At 37.8% G+C, this 12,970-nt stretch overlaps 1 protein-coding gene across 1 annotated transcript in view; it reads right to left on the reverse strand.

Moving 5' to 3' along the window:
- LOC145305445 (uncharacterized) overlaps window positions 1-12,970 on the reverse strand; it is a 344,737-nt gene that overhangs the window by 118,748 nt on the left and 213,019 nt on the right. The window lies entirely within an intron of this gene.

Consider the following 12,970-nt stretch of genomic DNA (forward strand, 5'->3'; position numbering starts at 1 on the left):
AATATCAAAATGAATTCATAAAATTAGATATCTAAAAAGCGCAAATTTAATTCTGGTTTTCAAAATTCTTTAAATAATCCAAAATTCCACGTTTAAAGGAAAATAAAACAGTCATATAATATTTAGTATAAGACATAAAACAAGTTTTTGCGTTTCTCAATGACTAATACTTTTGCAATTTAAGACTGCAAAAGATGCCAAAAATATGAAGGATTGTATGTATGTTTCCTAAAAACTACCTTGTCACACAACCTCCCCCCCCCCCCCCGGATTGTACCTAACTGTTTTAGGATTCATCATGCAAAGTTTGAGGTCGATAGGACAATTTTAACATGTCTAAATTAATTAAAAGAGCTAAACGTTACGGACGGATGGACCGAACCTAATTGTAGAAAAGGTACTCTTTTAATAAGGTTAATTATGAACACTAATATTTTTATTTTGACTTTTATAACAAGTTTAACATGTGTGTTGTGCACTAAAGAGGTTGAATTGTTTAAAAGTGACTAATATACATATAAAGTGAGTAATTTTAAAACTATCTATTTAAAGTCGAAACAAGGACATTACTGTACAAAGGAGAGACATATAAAAGTCCCCAGAATTGTTAAGCCAACGAATAAGAAAGATAATGCTGCGCTTATTATTCTATTTTCTCTCCCCCAAAAAATGAGAGAGATGAGAATAAGAGAGGGAGTGGGAGAAAAGGAGAGAGAGAAAGAGAAAGAGAGATAGAGAGAGAGATAGAGAGAGAGATAGAGAGAGAGATAGAGAGAGAGATAGAGAGAGAGATAGTGAGAGAGATAGAGAAAGAGATAGAGATAGAGAGAGAGAAAGAGAGAAAGAAAGAAGGAGACAGAGACGGTGGAAGAGAGAGAGGTAGAGAGAGAAAGAAAAGAATGTAATATCTAAATTATTAAGATTTATGTGGTGCTATGTTCTACTATCTATATACACTTTATTGCACTATAAATAAACTGTCTATAGGAATATACTGGGTCTTTCCAGAGAATGTTTTCTATATGTAGTGTTCTAGAGAGAGAGAGAGAGGAGAATGTGATGTTTATTACACTAGTCTCCAAAGATTTAAAATAACGTTTTCATATTAGTTGGCTTAACAACATTGAAACTTAATAATTAATAAACTAAAATATGGGTAATTTTGGCCTTTTGGCCTTTGTCTTATCTCTTAAGATTTCTGCTTTGTACCAGTAAGCATCCAGTATTTAATTTACTTAATCTGTAGGTCATTTTCACATACCTATTTTCTTACTTTCTTTTATAATACTCTTCTTTTCACATTATGACAAATAAACATCAGCTTAATAACTCAATTTGTCCGTTTGTCAATTGATGATGATTTTATTTGTATTACTTGTGGTTGTTATCTGAAGACCCTGTTGATATCCTCTATTTTAAAAAGTATTGTCTATATTTATTTTCTATTTCACAGCTTCATATCTTTATTACTAGCTGTTATGCCCCTAAAGGCTTTTAAGGACACTAAAGGAGGATCAACTGTCTCCCATTTTCAAATTTTGAAGCTGAAGGCTTCAAATTTAAGGTAAGGGGTTTACTTGTGACAGTCTTTCAGCATTTAGATCGGTGTATTTTCTTGCAGGGTTCCTTTAAGTTAACTATCCTAACATTTCAACCACTACTTATAATCTAAGGGGTAATTTTGTGTATCATCATTAGGGATGTACATCAATTTATCGGCCACTGTCTTTTCTTTTTAGATCCCTGGTTAGTCAGTCTAAAACAACAAAGTTCTATTGTGTACAACCCACTTTTTAGGCTAAACAAATATGAACCGGAATCAAAAGATTTCACTTTTTCTCTCTAATATGCACACACAAAAAATCCAGTCTCGTTTGGATTTTTAGCACCGAAGCAATTTTATAATTAAATTTGTCCGTCCGTCAGTCTGTTACCTCTTGTTTTTCTTGTCAACAATCCCATCATTTTGGGCCATATTATTTTTTAGGAAGGTTTCGTGATTTTTAAATAATTCTTCTATTCTTATGCCCTTCTTCACTTTCTTCCTTTCTTTTTTATGATAACAGAAAACTTGAAAATCTAATGAAGCGATTTGTTTCTCCTTTGCAGTGAAGCTTTTTAAAGGTTCAGGGTAGGTTAATATTTATTTAAAATCGCCCCAAGAAAAAATGCCCCCGTCAAAAAAAAAATTTTCCTTTTCCTTTATAAAACTAAAATTGAAATTGAAGGATCGACTTCCCCCCTCCCCCTATTCCCTCAGCCGTGTCTAGAGGCCTCTAGGGGCGTGACCGCATGTATCATATATTTTACTAGCGGAACTATATTTCTAGGAAGTTATAATTTTTTTATTTTAAACTGATCTGTTAAAAATAAGATTGTTATCTAGCTTCCTTAAAAAAAGTTAAGGATGAAAATACAAAAATTAACCCATTTTATACCTATGATAAAAATGGTATCAAAAAAATCTGAATGTTTTAAATTAGCATAGGGACTTTTTGGTAACGATTATATATTTGCTACGCTTTCTAAATCGTACCTAACTGTTATGCAAAGTTTGCAATCGATAAAGCATTCTAACATGTCTATATTAACAAACAAAAAATATCTAATCCTCACGGACAGACTGACCGTAATTTTAGAAAAGCTTAGCTTTTTAATACTAATTCTCGGAAGCAAGTAAAATAATGAATCAGGAATGAAAATAGTTGTTAAGATAATTTTTCGCTTCACTAATAATAAAAGATCTTGTTGAGTTAATAAAAAAAAGTTTTTGTACATTTTTTTCCGTCTGCTTCCATAGAAATTTGTGTTTTAACAATATCGTAAAAGTTATTTCAGTATGGCTTTGAAACCAATTAATATCCGCTGGATTAGAACCGGTTATTAGCCATGATGAAAAAGCATGTCATGTATCGTATTCTAGACAATTTCAAAGAGTAATTAAATAAAGAGTATAATTTTGAAAGTTACAAATCTATATTCATTGAACAAAAAAATATGTTTGCCATTTTTTTAACAGGTACAGTTTTGGCTATTTTAACACCAAATTTTACAGGGTAATATGAAGTTAGTGGCTTTTTTAAAAAGTGTAATTGTTCAATTTTGTTCTTCTAATTTGGTGAGCTTCACTTTTAAGATTGTTTTCAATCTTGTACTTAAACAAAAATAAAAAATTCATAAGCAGAAAACACTTCGCTTGAAAAAAGAGCATAAATTTGTATCTATTTATTTTTGCTTTTTATTGAATGGTTGACTAGTTCATTTAAATACATTTTTTTATACGGCAAGCTTACAAAACCAGAATTTCTATTTATAACGAAATTTATCAGGGATCTAAAGGGATAAGACAATGTCCGATAAATTAATGTATTAACCCAAGATGATACACAAAATTACCCAATCTTTAAATTACAACAATTGGTTGAAACATTTAGATTCTAAACTTAATGAACAAACCAATCAAAATTCAATAAAAAGTCCCCAAAGGTGTTGAGCTAACGAATAAGAAAACGCTATTATAAAACTTTAGGAACTAGTGAAATAAACAGCCCAATGACTCCTCCCTCCCTGATAATTTCTATTTATAATGAAATTTATAAGCTGGGTTCTAGAGTGGTTATAAAAAAGTTAATTACAGTTCTACGTTAAATTTTAGTGCCGTTAACAGATTAAGATTTATGGTCTTTATTTCAATATTCATGTAAAATTGTCTGTGATACGATGCTATACATGATTTTTCAGTATGGGTAAGAACAAGTTCTAATCCAGCGAATATTAATCGGAATCGAAGCCAAACAGGAAATGTGTCTAAAGTATTAAATTATTTATGTCGATGGAAATATCAGTCGTCATTTACTAAATACAGTGGTTGAATAACTATAGAATCCGCCTAAAAGTTGCGCTTTCAATTGAAATCAGTTTTTTGTTCTGGCTAATAATATTTCTATAGTTTTTAAAGAAAAACATTATTGAAAGAAGCATATTTAATATCATTCTATAAGAAAATATATGCATTTATAACAGTTAGGGAGTTGAATCCATTTTTATAGAAGCAGAAATATAATCTATGATTATGGTTTGGACCCTCTAAAACTGTAATCTACCCTTCCACTTTCCCCTCTCTTGGTGAAGATATCTTCAACGCCGATACGATTTTTGAAATATAAGATTCCACTTTTGTCTCTCTTGTTGAAGATATCTTCACCAAGAGAGTCAAAAGTGGAATCTTAAATTTCAAAAATCGTATCGGCGTTGAAGATATCTTCACCAAGAGAGGGGAAAGTGGAATCTTACATTTCAAAAATCGTATCGGCGTTGAAGATAACTTCACCAAGAGAAGGGAAAGTAGAATCTTACATTTCAAAAATCGTATCAGCGTTGAAGATATCTTCACCAAGAGAGGGGAAAGTGGAAAGGTAGATTACAGTTTTAATCATAGATTATATTTCTGCTTCTATAAAAATGGATTCAACTCCCTAACTGTATAATGTACTTTTTAAAGCAAAGCTTTTCTTTAATTAAGGTCTGTTGTACGTCCATCCGTTTGTGCGTAACGATTTCAAACTTTTCCGGTGCGATTCATAATTTATCCTATTCCTAAGGATTTGAGTAAATAGCATTTTTTATTTTGAAAGGAGAAAATATTTTTTGAAGAAAAACATAAGTGCAACAACATCTTTAGAACAATAAAAATGACAAGCAAGATTTTTTGGTGTTTAGCAGAAACTGCAAAAAGCATAAGCAGCTTATAGTGCCTAAAAATGACGTCATACAATACAAATGACCAATGATAAACCATTATAAATTTGTATTGAATAATGGTAAAATGTATAATGGGTTACACACACACACACATTGGTCATTTGTGACGTCATTTTTATTAGGCAATTTATGTTTCTTCCATACGCACTTAAGCAATAAGGGGGAATAAAAACTAACAGGGCAGGAGGAATTTTGTAGCTGTAGCAATAAAGTATGTTTCGTAACTGATTATCCTTTGGATTTAAATATGCATTGTGTCGACATACAATGGACCCAATATGTTATTTAATAAGTACCTTTATGACAAACGTACCTATATGACATGTATAATTTATGACAAATGTAAATCTATGACAAAAAAGTTTATGACAAATGTACATTTATGACAAATATAATTTGTGAGAAATATACCTTTCTGACAAATGTAATTTATGACAAACGTACCTTTATGACAAATGTATTTCATGACAAACGTACCTTAATGACAAATGTTTTTGTGTCAAATGTACCTTATTTTTTTTATGACAAGTGTACTTTTATAACATATGTTTTTATGACATGTGTACTTTTATAACAAATGTATTTATGACAAAATTTACTGAGCCATATCAACGCTGCTTATAACTATCGACATTGTACCTAAATTTTTAGGGAAGCATTGTAGTGGCCTTAAGCAGGATAAACCCAATTTAGCTAAGAGTGTGGTAGGTAAACCAAACGAAAAATAAATGGCTTCTACAAAAGATTCTACACCCGCCCACCATTAGAGTAAAACACTAGAGAGAGAAAGGGTTAAACAACTGTATCTCCCCATCGCAACCCTTTTATTGGGTAATTGAAAATCAACCAATGGTGTCGTTTATATTAACACAGCCAAGTAGCAAAAAATAATTTAGAAGCAGACGAAAGAGGTCTTTGAAAAATGAAGGGGGGTAGTTGTCTGTATATACATCTATACTATAGATCTGTTCGCCCACCACAAAAGCAATGTATATAAAAGAGGCCAATGGCTAAATATTAACAATATGACAGTAATAAACTAAACAAAAGTAGAATCTAAGCTCGGATAATAATGCATTAAAAAGGTCCCTTTGTCGACCAAAATAAACACCATCTTTTTCACGGTATGTGCACTTGAGATGTCTGCAAAACAAGGATGGCAACATTCATAAAGCAAATCCCTGAAACGGTAGGACAAACGAACATTAACACTTGTAGAATGTCAGAACTGAAAAAGCAGTTTAGTAATGCAAAAGTCTAAACAAAATTGTAAGAAAATTCTTTTAAAAAAACTTCTTTAATACAAGATACTTGTTTAGGGATATACTTATATTTTTAGGACTGGATTAAATACATGCTTCACTTATTGTCCAGAGCTGGATCTTTAAATCATTTTAGTGGTGAACCAGATCGGGGTGAGCCGAATTTCAGCCAATCACAGCGCGACATTTCATAAAATTATGTGCTCTCATTAGTGGAAAGTTGGCTCACCCCGATCTGGCTCACCACTAAATGATTTCAAGATCCAGCTCTAGTAACATTCTTCAAAACATCAAGAGGATTAGTTCTATAAAAACTGTTCAGTTCGTTACGAACATACTAACCTAAAATGTAGAAAATCTTTGCTTTAAAAAATACTTTTCAATAAATATCTACACCGTAACTGCTAAGAATTCCAAAATATAGTGAAAGCTGATACAGAAATAGATTAATAATCAGATATTTTTGATTACAGTATTTTATTATCAATAAAAATATTTACCTACTCTATAGTAAAAGAATAGAGGGTGCAGGGGTTAAATATCTGTATTTCCACGTAATTTGCTCAGCTCCTATTCAAGTTAGAATGTTGAAAATTCGTGTGAACATTTCCATTAATATGGAGCATAATTAACTATGAAACATCAATTTGTTTTAATGTTTCTGTGCTTCGCTACTTAAGGATGTTGTCATCCTTGTTTAAAGCTTTACTTTAAAAGTCACTACTTTACTGATCATATATAACTGACATTACATATATCAATTCTAAATATTTCCGATGAGTCATCAGAGAGAGAGAGAGGGGACAATGGGCTGTTTATGATAATGGTACCCAAAGTTATATAATAAAGTTTTCTTTTTCTTTAGCATATTTTGATTGTTTAAGTTATTTAGTGTACAAAAGCTTCAACCACTAATTGTTATATACAGAAGGGGTAATTTTGTGTATCCTTATTGGGGATGTACATCAATTTATCGGCCATTGTCTGATGATTCATAGTTTTGATAAAACTTGTAATAATAAACTTAAAGAATATCATATTAATTTTCACAGTCAATGCGAGATCCAAAAAATACGTTTTCTTTTGGTTAGGGTTAAATGTCAAAATTTATCATTTTAAGACATATTATTAAAACAACTTTTTCTCTATAACTAAATAAAAATGATTTAATTAATATATAAAATCACTAAAATACGTATATAATTTATTTAAAGCAAAAATAGTTTTTTTATCGCATCGTAATATTGACAGCTTTCCGAGGATATTAAAATGAAAAATTGAAAGATTAAAACCCTCGGGACTAACAAAACAGGCATTAATTTTAGATTTTTATTTTTGATATTTGTGGAAAATTGTCTGAAATACGATGCTGCACATAATTTTATTTGTATAGCTGAGAACCGGTTCTAATCCAGTGGATAATCAAAATTATTTTTTCACAAAAACTGAGCAAAAAGATTCCTCTTTGTTAGAACTCTATAAATAATCACAGAAGAAAGGACAGGACAATGCAAGATTAATTATTCTTCCCCCATTTTCTAAGTTTATTGGAAAAATCATGTACAGCATCTTATTAAAGACAGTTTTTCTACAAATATTTAAATAAAAATCATAAGTTTTAATACCAGTATTTTTAGGCCCGAGTTTTTAATCTTATAATTTTTTTTTATTTTAAAATCAGCGGAAAGCTGTTTATGATAAGATGTGATAAATAACTAAAACGTCACAGATAATTCCTTCACTAAAAAAAGAACACCTTTTCTTTTCTGGCGTTAAAATCACTAAAAATAACACGTACTAAGAAGAAATTTCATCTGTAAAAAAAATCTTTTTTTCCCCAAAAAAAACTTTTCTGTAATCAAATCATTATTGTAATAAAGTGCATTGTTTTTATAATTTGCAGTAAAAAATATGCTTAATTTATATTAATGAAACTGAGGGGCAAAATAGTTCTTTCTATATAATAAAACTTAGATACTAATAGAAGTCTTTAGACGTATCACTAAATTTTAAAAGCAACTGAGTAATGTTTAGATTTTCAAATAGGAAAGAGACAAAATTAGTGGGTTTTAGAGTTGCTTGCATCCTAAAATCACAATTAAATATTATGCTATAAAGCCTAGGACATTAGTTGTAATATTGATAAAAATGAAAGACTTTGAAATTAGAGCTCTCTCTAAACTAGTGATGTTTTTGAAAAAGAGATGGGGGGGGGGAGAAAGGTATATTTAGAAAAGGGGGGTAAGGTATGCGTGCGTGTGTGAAAATAAACAGGGAGAAAGGGGGAATTTGACTGTTCAATTACACTAGTCCCCAAAGTTTTTCAATAACATTTTCTTATCCGTTGGCCTAACAACTTCGGGGACTTTTATTGAATTGTGATTGGTTGGTTCATCAACCACAAATTTTAATCTACAAAAGGGGTAATTTTGTGTATCGTCATTGGGATATACATCAATTTATCGGACATTGTCTTATCCCTGGAAAATAGACCTACCCCACTCCTCTTTTCACGTAACGTTGCATAGAGGGGTGACTGAAAGTTTGGGATAGAGAGAAATTTAAATTGTTTTTAACAACATCATAGGTATCAAACCAAAATCTGTTGCTATTTTTAGAATTAGTGGCTGTTGAATGGTTTCGAAAAAGGGGGGGGGGGGCGAGGCTGAAAAATAGCCTAAAACAATCTCAGGACCACTCTTCCTAAAAAAATTAGGAAATAAAACAACCCAGAAATTGATTTAAAAATAAGACTAGTAAAATCTTAAACAAAATAAATTCATTTTGGTTTTAGCAGATTTATTTTAAGCGCTATTTGAGTTTACTATTGTGAATGTAATAGAAGAATTAGGTAAGTATAAAGTAAATCAGAAGGATTTTATAGTGCCTATGAAGAATGACGTCATACTGACATACCATTGGTCAATTAAAATGTATACTGGCCTGCCATTGGTAATTCAAATTTAGTCTGTGTATTGGCCTATCATTGGCCATTTGTATTGTATGACGTCTTTTTTATAGGCTCTATAAAGAAATTCAATAAATCATTACAAATAGAATTATGCTCAATGAATGTATCCCTAAATGCCAGGAGAAAGAAGTAAAGTAGCAGAAATTTTATCCTTTTCATTTTTACCTGCGTTACGAGTCTGAGCGAGCGACGTACATACAAAATCACAAATAAACCTTTTATCATTGTTAGCAAAGCAACTAGAAGATTATGATACATTTTAGAGAGAGAGAGAGGAGACAATGAGCTGTTCATTACATTAGTCCCCAAAGTTTTATAATATCATTTTTTATCCGTTGGCTTAACAACTTTGGGGACTTTTAATGAATTTAATTTGTAGGTTGATTAAGTTGAGTGTTCAAACGTTTCAACCACTAATTTTACTCTACAGAAAAAGTTATTTTGTGTATTATCATTATGGATGTAAATATGTAAGTAGCAATAGGAACCATTTTAACGTCTTTAATTATGTCGCGTTGAAAAACAGAGATTCGAACCTATCACCTCCCTGACAACGAGCGGATACGTTTTGAGCCACAGTCGCGGGATTTCATACCAAATCTAATATTTTCTTTATATAAAATGCAGTAGTGAATTCACACTACGCCTAACTTGTTTCCAAATGCACCTAAAATATTTTCTGGTAAGCCGAGCGTTCTCGGCCCACGGGGTAACGAGTTCGGATTCAACGAGCCCTAGCCTTTAATTATTCTACCAAACAAACAAGCAGGATTCAATCATACAGAAATTATATATTTAAACTGAATAATATTTACAAGTTATGTTTACTATATATATACAACAGATTATAACAATGGTTAGGTTTGAAGGGGGTGTGGGGCGCTAGGGCTTAGCTCCCGACGGTAGACAGGCTGTGGGGGCAGCGGTGGTAAAAGGGGAGGCAACGCCTCCCGGTTATATAAGCGCGTGAGGAACTCGTGATAGTTGCATGTTTGAGTCCCCTCCCCACATTTAGGCAGGTCAGTTTGACCGCTGGGTGCGGGGTCAACAGCGGTCATGAGATAGATGGTGATATAATAAGATTAGTGCAGGGGGTTTGTTATCATAAGTCACAGCGAAGCAACTCTGTAAACGGCCTGTCCGTCTGGGTGTCGTATTACCACAACCTCCCCTTCAAGGGTTGCGTGGCTCCCGAGCCACCAGGCCTTGAACCTGGGGATACGACAGCCTATGCCGGCGCAGGACAGGCTCTTCTTGGGGCACAGCTCGATGGAGGACAGCTCGGGCTACACAGGCTCCCCGGGACACTCGTTGCTCGGTCTGACTGTGGTTGGATATCAGCATTGTCAGCTCCTGGTTGGCCTCTAGGCGTGGGTTGGCGACGGCCAAGCCCCGCCGCTGGAAATTTTGCCTCGTCTGCAGGATTAGCTCGGCCTCAGCTGGTAACTGGACACGGAGGCCTAGGCTGACTCTGGTGGTTCCTAAGGGGGGAATGACGATGGCAGAGGGCGCATAGAACTCCATGGGGGCGCCTGCTTGGTTCAGGTTGCTTGGTCTCCTAGCTCCTACCCGGATGGGGATGGCTGTCATCAACAGGGGGCACATGGCTTCAGCTTCGTCTTCTGGGGCGGCCTCTTCCATCGCAGTGGCTGGTTCTTCTCCTACAGGCTCGCTGCTGGCTGGCAGGTTCTCCATGTCCGCGTCAGGATTCCAGATGGCATCTCTGGGTGGCTCTGGAGCAGGCGGCGGCGGCGGTGGTTCGTTGGGCGGCTCCTGCAGGTTCTCTTCTACTGGGTCACGATCCTGGCCGCTAGGCTGTGGGGCGGCTGCGGCTGGCTGGTGTACTGGGAACTGTCCTGGGTCGCTAGCTGCGGGCGCCGCCGCTCCAACTGGCAGCTCGGTGGCATCCTCGTCGCCGTCCATATCAACTTGGATGTCTGCTGGGATCTGGTGGGCAGTCACATCTCCAGTGTATTTGCGCAGTCGGCCTACATGCGCGGTAACTTCTGAGATCCTGGCGACTGGGGAGGCAGGTTTGATGACATAATGTACTTCTGTAGCTTGCCTCACTACTTTCCAGGGGCCGGTCCATCTCTTGGTAATCTTGGCTGCCTTCCCTGGCACCAGGCGGGGGGCCAGGTACCAGACCAAGTCTCCAACTTCATACTTGGCCGTGCCTTCGTAAGCTGCCGCGCTCCTCCGGATGGCTCCCTCCTCCTTCTGCTGGATGGCATCATACACTGCATAGTAGCGCTGCAGGATAGCTTGGACGTTGGCTGGAACTGACGCATATTCGGTATCTGGCAGCCGTAGTACCATGTCCACTGGAAGTTTGGCCTCTCTCCCAAAGAAGGCCAGGAACGGGGTCACGCCAGTGGATCTGCAGGCCTTGGTGTTGTAGGCGAAGGCGATGGCAGGCAGATGGGGCTCCCAGTTGTTATCGTCTCTGTCTAGGAACAGGCGCATGCCTGTGTTGAGCGTCCTATGAAACCTTTCCACTCGGTTGGACTGAGGGTTGTAGGGTGGTGGATGTGTCAGGCCAATCTCAAGCCTGGAGGCCAGTTCCTGGAATACCTGGCCGGTAAACTCCATTCCATTGTCGGAATGGATCTTCAGGGGGCATCCGAACGTGGCCAGGTGGCGGTGCAACAGGGCTTCAGCCTCTCCTTGGTAACTTTCTGGACACACTCAGGGCAGGTTTGTACCATCAGACGGACGTCACGGGCCAGGTTGGGCCACCAGAAGTGCATGGCAACGCGGGCGATAGTTGCGTCCATCCCAAAGTGCCCAGCCATGGGGGTCCCATGGGCTAGAAAGAACGCGTCCTGCTGGAGGGCCGAAGGCAGCAGGTATCTTGTCCTCTCTCCTGTCAGAGTCTGGTCAGTGGTGGTGAGGCAGCCATGCTCGTCAAGCCCCAGGGCTGGGAAGCGGCTGGCGTACTGCTGCTCGTCTCGTTCCTTGCCACGCAGCTCAGCCTTGGTTGGGGCTTTGCCATCAGCCACCCATTGGCGGACACGGAGCAGGAGGGGGTCCTGTGTCTGGGCCTCCAATACTCTAGCTGGATCCAGTCGGGCGGCAGGAGGCCGGCTAGCTGCGGGCTCCCCTAGCTGGCAAAGGTTGTGGATATACTCAGCCTGCTCTGCTAATTCTTCGGCGCTAGCCGTTGGCATGTTGGCATCTTCCCGGCGGCTGAGGGCGTCGGCGTTGGTATTCTGGGTGCCAGGCCTGTGGCAGACGGTAAAGTCTAAGGCCGCTAGTTCCTCCTGCCAGCGGGCCACCATCCCTGTGGATGTGTTCAGTGATTTCATCTGTAGCAAGGCAGAGGAATCAGTGTTGATCTGGAAGCTGCGGTAGGACAAGATGCCGTGGAATTTTCGGATCCCATACATAATGGCGGCCATCTCTCCCTTCCAGGACGGGTAGCGCGTCTCAGGGTCGGTTGTCTTGCGCCCCACGGCGGCAATCAGCCTCTCCTTGCCATCCTGACATTGACTCAGTATGGCAGAGATGGCGCGGCTGCTGAAATCTGTGGTGAGCTGGAACACCGCTGGCAAATCAAACCTGGGCGGCGCTCGGATGGGGGCCTTGCGGAACTTGTCCTTGAGTTGCAGCAGCTGGGCTTCCATCTCAGGCGTCCAGGTTAGGGCCTTGGCCGTCTTCTGTCGATTCATCTCGTAGGTGAGGTCTGCATACTCTGGGATGAACAGGCGGTAGTATCCAAAGAACCCCAGCAGCGCCAGCAAATCCTTGGGGGTGCTAGGGGCTGGCCAGTCCAAGATACGGTCAATATAGTCCTCTTGCATGGCTATCCCCTCACGGCTGAGGGTGTGGCCCAGATAATCTACCTTGGATCGGAACAGCTTGGTCTTGGATGGCTTGAGGCGGATCCCTCCCCTGCGGTGGGCTTCCAAGACCTCTCGGAGCCTGGCCAGGTGGGCCCAGGTATCCTGGTGGAAGGTCAGGACGTCGTCAAGGT

This window comes from Acartia tonsa, chromosome 2 (assembly GCF_053477335.1).
Source record: "Acartia tonsa isolate MP-2025a chromosome 2, ASM5347733v1, whole genome shotgun sequence".
Lineage (NCBI taxonomy): Eukaryota > Metazoa > Arthropoda > Copepoda > Calanoida > Acartiidae > Acartia > Acartia tonsa.